This window comes from Acipenser ruthenus, chromosome 10 (genome assembly GCF_902713425.1).
Source record: "Acipenser ruthenus chromosome 10, fAciRut3.2 maternal haplotype, whole genome shotgun sequence".
NCBI classification, from domain to species: domain Eukaryota; kingdom Metazoa; phylum Chordata; class Actinopteri; order Acipenseriformes; family Acipenseridae; genus Acipenser; species Acipenser ruthenus.
This window is the reverse complement of record NC_081198.1, coordinates 20,471,115-20,485,999: the sequence shown is the minus strand read 5'-3', so window position 1 is coordinate 20,485,999 and position 14,885 is coordinate 20,471,115. Positions and strand designations below refer to the sequence as shown.

The 14,885-nt window shown below is 48.9% G+C and overlaps 2 non-coding genes and 1 pseudogene across 2 annotated transcripts; all 3 read left to right on the top strand.

Moving 5' to 3' along the window:
• Positions 1-4,365: 4,365 nt before the first annotated feature.
• LOC131738348 (U2 spliceosomal RNA) lies at positions 4,366-4,556 on the top strand. The gene has a single exon (XR_009329911.1). It is a non-coding gene; the product is annotated as a U2 spliceosomal RNA (small nuclear RNA).
• Positions 4,557-5,154: 598 nt separating this feature from the next.
• On the top strand, positions 5,155-5,344 carry LOC131738349 (U2 spliceosomal RNA). The gene has a single exon (XR_009329912.1). It is a non-coding gene; the product is annotated as a U2 spliceosomal RNA (small nuclear RNA).
• Positions 5,345-12,403: 7,059 nt separating this feature from the next.
• LOC131738709 (U2 spliceosomal RNA) lies at positions 12,404-12,558 on the top strand (annotated as a pseudogene).
• The last annotated feature ends 2,327 nt before the right edge of the window (positions 12,559-14,885 follow it).

The following is a 14,885-nucleotide window of genomic DNA, read 5'->3' as shown; positions in this document are numbered from 1 at the left end:
GATTATAGGGACCTGAAGGAGAGTTGGACCCTGGGGGACTCCTTCTGGTCGGGCTCCAACATAGCCAGAGCCGACGGAGTAGGTATCCTGTTTAAAAACCCATTTATTACCTCCCGCAGCAGCAGGGAGGTAGAACCTGGTAGAATTCTGAGCGTGGATGTGACATACAACAACACTCCCCTCAGACTGGTCAATGTCTACGCACCCACTAACCAAAACGAAAGAGTTCAATTTTTTCCACAGCTGCGTCCACTCCTGCTGGGGAACGTACCCGTCATCGTGTCAGGTGACTTCAATTGTGCTCTGAGGGACGTAGACCGGAGCAGGCCACGCAACGACCGCTCTAGTAGAGTTTTGTCCTCCGTAATATCTGATTTCTCCCTGTGTGATGCAGGTAAGGACCTGGTGCCTCCCTTTACCTGGGTGAGCTCATCTGGGACCTCCTTCTCCCGTATAGATCTCGTCCTGCATACCAGCTCCCTTACGAAGACGGCAGTAGACACCCAGGCCGTCTTCTTCTCTGAATATAGGCTCCTGCAGGTAACATTGCAGGTCCCTCAGACCTCCCAGATGGGGTCAGGGGTTTGGAAATTAAACACCTCCTTACTCGATGACCCCTCCATAGCTGCAGCCTATAAGAGCAGGCTTGTTGAGTGGACCACTTTGCGTGACCTATTCAACTCCCCTATAGAGTGGTGGGAGATGGTCAAAATCAGAACTAAGGGTTATTTCATAGCAGCAGGCAAGAGGAAAGCAAAAGAAAGGAGGGCCAAATATAAACACCTGAATGCTGCCCTCCAGCATCTGAGCCTGCTTCAGCTTCGGGGGTTCCCTGTAAGCGACGAGATAGCCCAGACCAAGCTAGATCTTTCAGTGCTTTGTAGGGAGGAACAACGAAAGGTCATGCACAATGCAAAAGTGCAAAAAATGGAGGAAGACGAAAAGTGTACTCGCTTCTTCTTCCAGAAAACGAGGGAGAAGCGGCACTTGATGTCCTCCATGCTCGACAGCAGGGGGAGGATAGTAGAGGATAGTGAGGGAGTGAAAAAAGTGGTAGAGAACTTCTATAGGGACCTATATAACATCAAAGCTACAGATGACACCCTGATAGAGTGGTTCCTGAGCCAGTTGGAGCCTGACTCAGTGCGGGACGACGAGGAGGAGGAGAAGGACCCAGAACTCACGCTGGAGGAGCTCACCCAGGCGGTTAAGACCATGAACACCGGTAAGACGCCAGGTCCAGATGGCATCCCGGGTGAGTATTACCATCTTTTTTGGGACATGCTAAAAGTCCATTTAGCGGAGGTCTACAGAGCGGTCTACAGGGAGAAGCGGTTGGGCCCTTCTATGCGGGAGAGTGTAATTACTCTCCTTCATAAGAAAGGGGAAGTTAAAGATCTACGGAATTGGCGCCCAATCAGCCTCCTTTGCGTGGATTACAAGATACTAGCCAAAGCTCTGATGCTCCGGCTACAAGTACACCTCCCTTTGGTCATTGGCCCCGACCAGGCTTGTGGCGTCCCAGGGAGGTCCATCACGGATATTTTAATGTTAACAAGGGACATTCTGGCTTATTCTAGAGAACGGAACCATCCCCTCTGCCTGTTCAACCTTGACCAGGAGAAGGCGTTCGATAGGGTAAGCCATGAATATATGTACAAAGTGATGGACCAGATGAAATTGGCTCCTGGACTTAGGGAGTGGGTTAAAACCATATATACAAACATTAGTACCCGAGTCTTGGTGAACAGGCACCTGACTGGTAAAATATCTATCCAGTCAGGGGTCAGACAGGGTTGCCCACTATCCCCACTGCTATATGTCGTGTGCATTGAACCCCTCCTGCAGGCAATTCGTAGGGATACCAATATAACTGGTTTCCAGCTGCCTGGATCCAACGGGGTCCAGGTCAAAACAACAGCATATATGGACGATGTGTCACTCATTTGCACCAACACATCGTCGGTACCTCGGATTAGTAATATCCTTGAGAAGTACTGCACGGCGACCGGGGCAGTGATTAATAAGTCCAAGAGCGAAGTCTACGTGTCTAAAAATTGGCAGGTAGATAGGGAACTGTCGGACATGTACCCTGTCAAAAAGGACAAAATCAAGATTCTGGGCCTCATTTTCGAGAACAATAGCTCGGGGGCCCAGAGCTGGACGGCGGCCATTAACCAGGTCCGTAAAAAGATTGGCGGATGGAGCACAAGATCCTTAACAATGACGGGTAGAGTATTAATAACCAAGTCTATACTGTTCCCCATCCTCTCTTATGTAGGAAAAATCTTTCCCCCAGACAGGACCACCAAAAAAGTGGTGGACCGCATTATCCACCGCTTTATCTGGGGCAGCAAGATGGAGAGGGTAAAGCAAGCCACCCTGAGTAAAGCCGACAAGAAGGGAGGTAAGGGGGTCCCGGACGTTGTGCAGCTCACCCGAGTGCAGGGGCTCACGCAAACTATCAAGAACATCCAGGCCCTGGACAGGAAGGTATGTTACATGAATCGTTTCTATTTTGCCACCTGTCTCAGGGCCTTGGGCCTCTGCACTATTGATAACACCGTGCCGTACTCCTGGGACCCCCCATTGTATTATAGAACCTTAAGGGACACTATATATAAATTGGGCTTAGATAAAGCAAAATTGGCCTCCTGGGAATACAAGGCTGTAACTAAATATCTTGCCGGTTCCCAGGAAATTGAAAAAGTAGCTACTTTCTCCCTCACCCAAAGCCAAAAAATCTGGGAGAATGTGTCTCACAGCTGCCTCAGTAATGTCCAGAAGGATATAGCATGGAACACCGTCCACAGTGCACTCCCCACTCGAGCGTTCATGTTCAGGAGGGGACTAGCCCAAGTAGAAACATGCCCCTATGCAATGTGCCGCAAGAGAGAAACACCAGCCCATATCTTCTGGGAGTGTGATGTGGCTGGCAGTGTCTGGCTCTCTGTCTCTGTCTTCCTAAACAGGTTTGCTGACACGGCCAAGATGACCGCTGAGACTGTGCTCTATGGGCCTGCGGGAGGAATCGATACCAGCACAGCTAAGTGCGTTTGGCGTGTCATCAATGTTGTCAAGCAGATCCTGTGGGAAGGCCGTAACGTCTGTGTCTATCACAAGCAGGAGCTAGACACTATCACCACGACCAGAAGGGCACAAACTCTTATCAAGGACTTTGTAATTCTGGACATCCGGACCCTCGGGAAGGACAAGGCCTGCGCGGAGTGGAGGATCGCCGGACTTCAGGACGTGAAGATGGAATAAAGGAAAAAACTGGAACCGCTAGCTCCTAGGAGCGGGACTACGGGGCACCGCTAAGCCTTTTATTTATTTTGTCATGCCAGCATTCCGCCCTTTTTAGCTGGCATGACCGTTTCTCAACGGTGCCCTGGTTTTATGTAGTCTTTTGTTTCAGTTTTATGGACTTTTATTTGATTTACGTTGAATGTTTTATTTGATTTTGTTTTGTTTTGTTTTATGTATCTTTAAGATTTTTAATGTAAACTATTAAAAGTTACATTTTAAGTGTTTTAAAATTTTAGAATTTTAACTCACTGTTTTATACACTGTCCCTTTTCCCCTGTCCCTGTTTTAGATCTAGTTTTATGTTCACTTTTGAACTTTTTTAGAGAGCACTCCCCGGCCCTCACAAACACTGGTTTTTTATAGATGGTTCTTTTTTTCCAGTCACTTTTAAAGCAGCACAGGTTTTTTTCATGTTGATTTTAATCTGTGTCTGTTTTAACCATGTACAAAGCACAATTGTCTTGGTGTTTTTAAATGTATTTTAAATGCTTTTAAAACAAAATATATGTCTGTATGCATGAATGTCATCTTTAAAAGAAATGTAAAATGAATGAAAAAAACGAATGGGTGTAAATGTAAAAAATGTAAAATCTCTTTCTCTCTTTCTTTCTCTCTTTCTCTCTTTCTTTCTCTCTTTCTTTCTTGCTGTCTTTCTTTCTTTTATTCACATGTGGTGATGATGTAGACAGCAGCAGTTTGTTTCCTGGGAGCATGCAGCTAACCAGACAAGTGTGGTGGAACATGTCCCTATGCCAGGACCTTCTTAGCAAGCCAGCCAGCCAGCGAGGCACAGTTGTAGTTACCCAAGGCACCTTGCACAGCATAGCAGCTTGGCATGACTATTTGTAAGACGCACTCCGCCAGTTTATGTTTTGTTTTTGGTGTTATGTGTGTGTTTTTGCTTTGTTTTGTTGTCTCCTGCTTAAATTGCACATTTCCCCTCTGGAAGCAGCAGCCCGTTTTTTTGGGGTCTGCTTGTGGTTGAAATTTTGCACCCACCTTTGAATCCCCCTGTGCCGTCCGGGCTGGGGGGCCCCGGGCAAGGGCCAAGTCGCCATCGCTTCTCTGCCTTTTGGCTAAGATCAAGTGTAGTATCTGTTCTTATCAGTTTAATATCTGATACGTCCGCTATCAGGGGACCATATATTAAATTGATTTTTGGAATCGGGAGATGGAACAGGGGCTTGCTCCGTCCACTCCACTCATCGGCCCGGTATTGCAGTACCTCCGTGAACGGTGCACACCTTTCTCTAACGTTGGTCAAAGTCAGATCTGGATCTCTCCTGTGAGCATTTTGTCTACCCCTGCTGGAGGGAGAGTGCCAGTGTTGATGCAAGTTTTCCCGCCGTTTTACTTCTTTTTTTTTCTTTCTCTCTTTCTTTCTTTCTCTCTTTCTTTCTCTCTTTCTCTCTTTCTTTCTCTCTTTCTTTCTTGCTGTCTTTCTTTCTTTTATTCACATGTGGTGATGATGTAGACAGCAGCAGGTTGTTTCCTGGGAGCATGCAGCTAACCAGACAAGTGTGGTGGAACATGTCCCTATGCCAGGACCTTTTTAGCAAGCCAGCCAGCCAGCGAGGCACAGTTGTAGTTACCCAAGGCACCTTGCACAGCATAGCAGCTTGGCATGACTATTTGTAAGACGCACTCCGCCAGTTTATGTTTTGTTTTTGGTGTTATGTGTGTGTTTTTGCTTTGTTTTGTTTTCTCCTGCTTAAATTGCACATTTCCCCTCTGGAAGCAGCAGCCCGTTTTTTTAGGGTCTGCTTGTGCTTGAAATTTTGCACCCACCTTTGAATCCCCCTGTGCCGTCCGGGCTGGGGGGCCCCGGGCAAGGGCCAAGTCGCCATCGCTTCTCGGCCTTTTGGCTAAGATCAAGTGTAGTATCTGTTCTATCAGTTTAATATCTGATACGTCCCCTATCATTGGACCATATATTAAATTGATTTTTGGAATCGGGAGATGGAACAGGGGCTTGCTCCGTCCACTCCACGCATCGGCCCGGTATTGCAGTACCTCCGGGAACGGTGCACACCTTTCTCTAACGTTGGTCAAAGTCAGATCTGGATCTCTCCTGTGAGCATTTTGTCTACCCCTGCTGGAGGGAGAGTGCCAGTGTTGATGCAAGTTTTCCCGCCGTTTTACTTCTTTTTTTTTCTTTCTCTCTTTCTTTCTTTCTTTTTCTTTCTCTCTTTCTTTCTTGCTGTCTTTCTTTCTTTTATTCACATGTGGTGATGATGTAGACAGCAGCAGTTTGTTTCCTGGGAGCATGCAGCTAACCAGACAAGTGTGGTGGAACATGTCCCTATGCCAGGTCCTTCTTAGCCAGCCATATACTCTGGCTTCTCTTCAGTTCGAATAAATCTTTCTAAGACTAAGGTTTAGAGGGTAGTGGCATTGCCCGCTCCCTCCGAGGGTCTGTGAGAGGTTTGTTCGGGTGAGGAGGAACAGAATTTTTTTTATTTTTGACTGGCTTTCTTCAGCTCGGCAACTTTTTGGAAGACTAATGCTCAGTCTGGTTTTGGCTTGCCCAATCCAGGCCGAGGGTCTTTCAAGATTTTGTTGACTGTTGAGAGCAGTTTTTTCTTTTTCAGGCGGTTCCCGTTTTTTTCTTTTTCAGGCTGTTCCGGCTTTTCCAGACGTTCCTGGAGTTAGAGAGAAGGAGGACCTACCATCCAGACGACCTTTGAGGACCCTTTGATGACCTAGACGACCTCATCCCCAGCCCTTGATTGTAATCGAGATCCAGACCGAGAGAGCAGCAGGCGCCCAGCAGAGGGCGCCATCTGGGAGGAGCAGAGGGCGGCCCCGGACCCCGAGGAGGCGTCACAGCCACGATTCTTCCTACGTGGTCTCGGTGCCAAGCAGCGCCCCCTACTCCGCCAGGGAAGGACACCGTTCACCTGGGGAGGGGGTCCCTCTTGCGAGGCGACCATCTCCTCAGGGACTAAAGTAATAGTTCCTTCAACTGCCCAGATTTGCTGCTTACGTTGTCTCTTTTCCGTAGAGAGAGACAACCCGGACGTCCAGAGGCTTCTCCCACCCCAATCGGAGGAGCCAGCTGAAGGATGGCGTTCCGGCCAACCCAGGAAACCAGGAGGCACAATGCGGTGCGCTTCACAAGAAACAAGCAAGATGAAACGGAACCAGGACTGACGAGACTGGAGTTCAGCCGGACCATTCTTCAGAGGGGTATGGGTTTTTCCCCTTCTGACTTGAATTGTTTGGTGAAATTGCCAGGGCTTAAGGAAGTGTTTGAGGTCAGTTTTAGGAACCCCCAAAAGTTACAAGAAATGTGGTCCTTTTGGGGGGAGAATAAATATCTCGCTCCATACAAAGAATTTTGTGTGGATGCACTGACAGACAGAGAAATGAAAGTTGTTACTGTCCAATTTTTCAATGAGGCTGTTAGCGACTATGATATTACAACATGGCTTAACCGCTATGGGAGGGTGTCATCAGAAGGGAGGAAAATTACAGATGAAGATGGGGTTTGGACAGGAGCCAGAAAGTGGCTGGTACGCCTTAATGTTGATCCATCGGGCATTGGAGGCGTCCGCCACATTCCAAACTCCATAGTGTTAGGGCCCAACAGAGGGCTGGTATTCTATAATGGGATGCCAAAACTCTGCAGGAAATGTGGGGAATTAGGACACCTGGCGGCCGCGTGTACTGTAGTCAAGTGCAGGAACTGCGGCGCCCCCCACGAGACCAGCCACTGCAGAGAAGAGAGGCAGTGCAATTTGTGTGGAAAGAAGGGGCACCTGTTTAAGGACTGCCCCTCTTCCTATGCCAACATGGCCAGAGCCAGCAAGGCAAACATGAACAAGCCTAGGCCTGAGCAGGAAGAGGGAGCAAGTAACAAAGATCAGTCCACATCACCACCAACAGTATCCAAGACCCAGACTCCAGCACCACCATCATCACCAGCACCCCCTCACCCCCCCGCCCCCGAGACATGTCCCGTTTTACGAGGACCCCTTCCCCCAGCCCAGAGAGAGAGTACAACAGCCACTCCACTAGCTCCTCCAGTAGCTCCTCTGATGCAGAACACGAGTCAGGGAGGGAGCCCGGACCCAGCAGCGGCCCCCCCCTGAGTAGGGCCCTCTCAGCGCCAGCACTCCCCCTCGGCTCTCGTTATGACGCCATAAGGATTGAGTCCGTGGGGGAGGAAAGCAAAAGCGACAGTGAAAGTGAGAGTGAGAAGGAGGGGAAGGGAGTGAAGAACCAGCAGAGGGTGGGGAAAAGAAAGGGTAGAGACGAGGGGGGGAAAAGAAAGAAGATCAGGATCAAAGACAGCAAGTTGCAGGTGGCCCCCATAGATCCAAAACCAGCTAATGTCCACACAAAGTCCCCAGTCTTGCCCTCGCAGGCAGAGACGGAGGCGAGTGGGACGGCTACACTGCCGCCTAGTGGGCAGGTAGCAGCCAGCCAGGGCATCCCCAGCCAGCCTTCCCAGTCGTTGGCACAAACCCTAGCACACCTCGCAGAAGAGGTGTTCACTAATGCACCGAGGGAGAGGTCGGGGTCAACACCTTCCCTGACCAGCAGTACCTCTGTAGCAATGACCCTCTTCAAGCGAAGGGCCTCCCTTCAAAGCATCCTTGACCCCCTCCCTTGTATGGGCAAAACCAGGGGCCCCCTAGAGGTCCTCCTAGATACAGCACTGGAGGACATGGGAATACCCCTGGACGCGGTAAGCCAGAAGTCTGCTAACAGCTCCAATTCAACAGACGGTAACAGCCAAAGAATGCTGTCTGTCATAACCCCCCCCCAGGACAAAGCTGACCCACACGTTCCGAGGGGCCCTGAGCAAGTTCCACCAGACTTACCTTGTGGGGAGTTGAATAGCCCCAACAACTCCACGTACTGTGCATATAAAGACGGTGCCTTCTTGGACGAGGCAGCAGTGAGTACCTTCTCAGGGGTGATGGGAGTTGCAAATAAGCCCAAGCCCCCTCGAAGCAAGCGTAGAGCTAAGAGTAGGAAGAGTGTCCCGACCTCCCAATCATAGTCGCTATGGGGTGGACGCAGCGACTCCTTTTCTTGTTAGCTACCCTGATGGCCCTGATATGTGTGTCTGTTAATGTCAGGAGCATCAGGGAGACACAAAAAAGATTTGATGTACTAAACTATCTAGCTAACTTGAAAGCAGATCTCATCTTTCTGCAGGAGTGTGGTATTTCGTCGAGCCCTGATTATAGGGACCTGAAGGAGAGTTGGACCCTGGGGGACTCCTTCTGGTCGGGCTCCAACATAGCCAGAGCCGACGGAGTAGGTATCCTGTTTAAAAACCCATTTATTACCTCCCGCAGCAGCAGGGAGGTAGAACCTGGTAGAATTCTGAGCGTGGATGTGACATACAACAACACTCCCCTCAGACTGGTCAATGTCTACGCACCCACTAACCAAAACGAAAGAGTTCAATTTTTTCCACAGCTGCGTCCACTCCTGCTGGGGAACGTACCCGTCATCGTGTCAGGTGACTTCAATTGTGCTCTGAGGGACGTAGACCGGAGCAGGCCACGCAACGACCGCTCTAGTAGAGTTGTGTCCTCCGTAATATCTGATTTCTCCCTGTGTGATGCAGGTAAGGACCTGGTGCCTCCCTTTACCTGGGCGAGCTCATCTGGGACCTCCTTCTCCCGTATAGATCTCGTCCTGCATACCAGCTCCCTTACGAAGACGGCAGTAGACACCCAGGCCGTCTTCTTCTCTGACCATAGGCTCCTGCAGGTAACATTGCAGGTCCCTCAGACCTCCCAGATGGGGTCAGGGGTTTGGAAATTAAACACCTCCTTACTCGATGACCCCTCCATAGCTGCAGCCTATAAGAGCAGGCTTGTTGAGTGGACCACTTTGCGTGACCTATTCAACTCCCCTATAGAGTGGTGGGAGATGGTCAAAATCAGAACTAAGGGTTATTTCATAGCAGCAGGCAAGAGGAAAGCAAAAGAAAGGAGGGCCAAATATAAACACCTGAATGCTGCCCTCCAGCGTCTGAGCCTGCTTCAGCTTCGGGGGTTCCCTGTAAGCGACGAGATAGCCCAGACCAAGCTAGATCTTTCAGTGCTTTGTAGGGAGGAACAACGAAAGGTCATGCACAATGCAAAAGTGCAAAAAATGGAGGAAGACGAAAAGTGTACTCGCTTCTTCTTCCAGAAAACGAGGGAGAAGCGGCACTTGATGTCCTCCATGCTCGACAGCAGGGGGAGGATAGTAGAGGATAGTGAGGGAGTGAAAAAAGTGGTAGAGAACTTCTATAGGGACCTATATAACATCAAAGCTACAGATGACACCCTGATAGAGTGGTTCCTGAGCCAGTTGGAGCCTGACTCAGTGCGGGACGATGAGGAGGAGGAGAAGGACCCAGAACTCACGCTGGAGGAGCTCACCCAGGCGGTTAAGACCATGAACACCGGTAAGACGCCAGGTCCAGATGGCATCCCGGGTGAGTATTACCATCTTTTTTGGGACATGCTAAAAGTCCATTTAGCGGAGGTCTACAGAGCGGTCTACAGGGAGAAGCGGTTGGGCCCTTCTATGCGGGAGAGTGTAATTACTCTCCTTCATAAGAAAGGGGAAGTTAAAGATCTACGGAATTGGCGCCCAATCAGCCTCCTTTGCGTGGATTACAAGATACTAGCCAAAGCTCTGATGCTCCGGCTACAAGTACACCTCCCTTTGGTCATTGGCCCCGACCAGGCTTGTGGCGTCCCAGGGAGGTCCATCACGGATATTTTAATGTTAACAAGGGACATTCTGGCTTATTCTAGAGAACGGAACCATCCCCTCTGCCTGTTCAACCTTGACCAGGAGAAGGCGTTCGATAGGGTAAGCCATGAATATATGTACAAAGTGATGGACCAGATGAAATTCGCTCCTGGACTTAGGGAGTGGGTTAAAACCATATATACAAACATTAGTACCCGAGTCTTGGTGAACAGGCACCTGACTGGTAAAATATCTATCCAGTCAGGGGTCAGACAGGGTTGCCCACTATCCCCACTGCTATATGTCGTGTGCATTGAACCCCTCCTGCAGGCAATTCGTAGGGATACCAATATAACTGGTTTCCAGCTGCCTGGATCCAACGGGGTCCAGGTCAAAACAACAGCATATATGGACGATGTGTCACTCATTTGCACCAACACATCGTCGGTACCTCGGATTAGTAATATCCTTGAGAAGTACTGCACGGCGACCGGGGCAGTGATTAATAAGTCCAAGAGCGAAGTCTACGTGTCTAAAAATTGGCAGGTAGATAGGGAACTGTCGGACATGTACCCTGTCAAAAAGGACAAAATCAAGATTCTGGGCCTCATTTTCGAGAACAATAGCTCGGGGGCCCAGAGCTGGACGGCGGCCATTAACCAGGTCCGTAAAAAGATTGGCGGATGGAGCACAAGATCCTTAACAATGACGGGTAGAGTATTAATAACCAAGTCTATACTGTTCCCCATCCTCTCTTATGTAGGAAAAATCTTTCCCCCAGACAGGACCACCAAAAAAGTGGTGGACCGCATTATCCACCGCTTTATCTGGGGCAGCAAGATGGAGAGGGTAAAGCGAGCCACCCTGAGTAAAGCCGACAAGAAGGGAGGTAAGGGGGTCCCGGACGTTGTGCAGCTCACCCGAGTGCAGGGGCTCACGCAAACTATCAAGAACATCCAGGCCCTGGACAGGAAGGTATGTTACATGAATCGTTTCTATTTTGCCACCTGTCTCAGGGCCTTGGGCCTCTGCACTATTGATAACACCGTGCCGTACTCCTGGGACCCCCCATTGTATTATAGAACCTTAAGGGACACTATATATAAATTGGGCTTAGATAAAGCAAAATTGGCCTCCTGGGAATACAAGGCTGTAACTAAATATCTTGCCGGTTCCCAGGAAATTGAAAAAGTAGCTACTTTCTCCCTCACCCAAAGCCAAAAAATCTGGGAGAATGTGTCTCACAGCTGCCTCAGTAATGTCCAGAAGGATATAGCATGGAACACCGTCCACAGTGCATTCCCCACTCGAGCGTTCATGTTCAGGAGGGGACTAGCCCAAGTAGAAACATGCCCCTATGCAATGTGCCGCAAGAGAGAAACACCAGCCCATATCTTCTGGGAGTGTGATGTGGCTGGCAGTGTCTGGCTCTCTGTCTCTGTCTTCCTAAACAGGTTTGCTGACACGGCCAAGATGACCGCTGAGACTGTGCTCTATGGGCCTGCGGGAGGAATCGATACCAGCACAGCTAAGTGCGTTTGGCGTGTCATCAATGTTGTCAAGCAGATCCTGTGGGAAGGCCGTAACGTCTGTGTCTATCACAAGCAGGAGCTAGACACTATCACCACGACCAGAAGGGCACAAACTCTTATCAAGGACTTTGTAATTCTGGACATCCGGACCCTCGGGAAGGACAAGGCCTGCGCGGAGTGGAGGATCGCCGGACTTCAGGACGTGAAGATGGAATAAAGGAAAAAACTGGAACCGCTAGCTCCTAGGAGCGGGACTACGGGGCACCGCTAAGCCTTTTATTTATTTTGTCATGCCAGCATTCCGCCCTTTTTAGCTGGCATGACCGTTTTTTCAACGGTGCCCTGGTTTTATGTAGTCTTTTTGTTTCAGTTTTATTGACTTTTATTTGATTTACGTTGAATGTTTTATTTGATTTTGTTTTGTTTTGTTTTATGTATCTTTAAGATTTTTAATGTAAACTATTAAAAGTTACATTTTAAGTGTTTTAAAATTTTAGAATTTTAACTCACTGTTCTATACACTGTCCCTTTTCCCCTGTCCCTGTTTTAGATCTAGTTTTATGTTCACTTTTGAACTTTTTTAGAGAGCACTCCCCGGCCCTCACAAACACTGGTTTTTTATAGATGGTTCTTTTTTTCCAGTCACTTTTAAAGCAGCACAGGTTTTTTTCATGTTGATTTTAATCTGTGTCTGTTTTAACCATGTACAAAGCACAATTGTCTTGGTGTTTTTAAATGTATTTTAAATGCTTTTAAAACAAAATGTATGTCTGTATGCATGAATGTCATCTTTAAAAGAAATGTAAAATGAATGAAAAAAACGAATGGGTGTAAATGTAAAAAAATGTAAAATCTCAATAAAAGAGTATTAATATCTGATACGTCCCCTATCAGGGGACCATATATTAAATTGATTTTTGGAATCGGGAGATGGAACAGGGGCTTGCTCCGTCCACTCCACGCATCGGCCCGGTATTGCAGTACCTCCGGGAACGGTGCACACCTTTCTCTAACGTTGGTCAAAGTCAGATCTGGATCTCTCCTGTGAGCATTTTGTCTACCCCTGCTGGAGGGAGAGTGCCAGTGTTGATGCAAGTTTTCCCGCCGTTTTACTTCTTTTTTTTTCTTTCTCTCTTTCTTTCTTTCTCTTTCTTTCTCTCTTTCTTTCTTGCTGTCTTTCTTTCTTTTATTCACATGTGATGATGATGTAGACAGCAGCAGTTTGTTTCCTGGGAGCATGCAGCTAACCAGACAAGTGTGGTGGAACATGTCCCTATGCCAGGTCCTTCTTAGCCAGCCATATACTCTGGCTTCTCTTCAGTTCGAATAAATCTTTCTAAGACTAAGGCTTAGAGGGTAGTGGCATTGCCCGCTCCCTCCGAGGGTCTGTGAGAGGTTTGTTCGGGTGAGGAGGAACAGAATTTTTTTTATTTTTGACTGGCTTTCTTCAGCTCGGCAACTTTTTGGAAGACTAATGCTCAGTCTGGTTTTGGCTTGCCCAATCCAGGCCGAGGGTCTTTCAAGATTTTGTTGACTGTTGAGAGCAGTTTTTTCTTTTTCAGGCGGTTCCCGTTTTTTTCTTTTTCAGGCGGTTCCGGCTTTTCCAGACGTTCCTGGAGTTAGAGAGAAGGAGGACCTACCATCCAGACGACCTTTGAGGACCCTTTGATGACCTAGACGACCTCATCCCCAGCCCTTGATTGTAGTCGAGATCCAGACCGAGAGAGCAGCAGGCGCCCAGCAGAGGGCACCATCTGGGAGGAGCAGAGGGCGGCCCCGGACCCCGAGGAGGCGTCACAGCCACGATTCTTCCTACGTGGTCTCGGTGCCAAGCAGCGCCCCCTACTCCGCCAGGGAAGGACACCGTTCACCTGGGGAGGGGGTCCCTCTTGCGAGGCAACCATCTCCTCAGGGACTAAAGTAATAGTTCCTTCAACTGCCCAGATTTGCTGCTTACGTTGTCTCTTTTCCGTAGAGAGAGACAACCCGGACGTCCAGAGGCTTCTCCCACCCCAATCGGAGGAGCCAGCTGAAGGATGGCGTTCCGGCCAACCCAGGAAACCAGGAGGCACAATGCGGTGCGCTTCACAAGAAACAAGCAAGATGAAACGGAACCAGGACTGACGAGACTGGAGTTCAGCTGGACCATTCTTCAGAGGGGTATGGGTTTTTCCCCTTCTGACTTGAATTGTTTGGTGAAATTGCCAGGGCTTAAGGAAGTGTTTGAGGTCAGTTTTAGGAACCCCCAAAAGTTACAAGAAATGTGGTCCTTTTGGGGGGAGAATAAATATCTCGCTCCATACAAAGAATTTTGTGTGGATGCACTGACAGACAGAGAAATGAAAGTTGTTACTGTCCAATTTTTCAATGAGGCTGTTAGCGACTATGATATTACAACATGGCTTAACCGCTATGGGAGGGTGTCATCAGAAGGGAGGAAAATTACAGATGAAGATGGGGTTTGGACAGGAGCCAGAAAGTGGCTGGTACGCCTTAATGTTGATCCATCGGGCATTGGAGGCGTCCGCCACATTCCAAACTCCATAGTGTTAGGGCCCAACAGAGGGCTGGTATTCTATAATGGGATGCCAAAACTCTGCAGGAAATGTGGGGAATTAGGACACCTGGCGGCCGCGTGTACTGTAGTCAAGTGCAGGAACTGCGGCGCCCCCCACGAGACCAGCCACTGCAGAGAAGAGAGGCAGTGCAATTTGTGTGGAAAGAAGGGGCACCTGTTTAAGGACTGCCCCTCTTCCTATGCCAACATGGCCAGAGCCAGCAAGGCAAACATGAACAAGCCTAGGCCTGAGCAGGAAGAGGGAGCAAGTAACAAAGATCAGTCCACATCACCACCAACAGTATCCAAGACCCAGACTCGAAGGGAGGTAAGGGGGTCCCGGACGTTGTGCAGCTCACCCGAGTGCAGGGGCTCACGCAAACTATCAAGAACATCCAGGCCCTGGACAGGAAGGTATGTTACATGAATTGTTTCTATTTTGCCACCTGTCTCAGGGCCTTGGGCCTCTGCACTATTGATAACACCGTGCCGTACTCCTGGGACCCCCCATTGTATTATAGAACCTTATGGGACACTATATATAAATTGGGCTCAGATAAAGCAAAATTGGCCTCCTGGGAATACAAGGCTGTAACTAAATATCTTGCCGGTTCCCAGGAAATTGAAAAAGTAGCTACTTTCTCCCTCACCCAAAGCCAAAAAATCTGGGAGAATGTGTCTCACAGCTGCCTCAGTAATGTCCAGAAGGATATAGCATGGAACACCGTCCACAGTGCACTCCCCACTCGAGCGTTCATGTTCAGGAGGGGACTAGC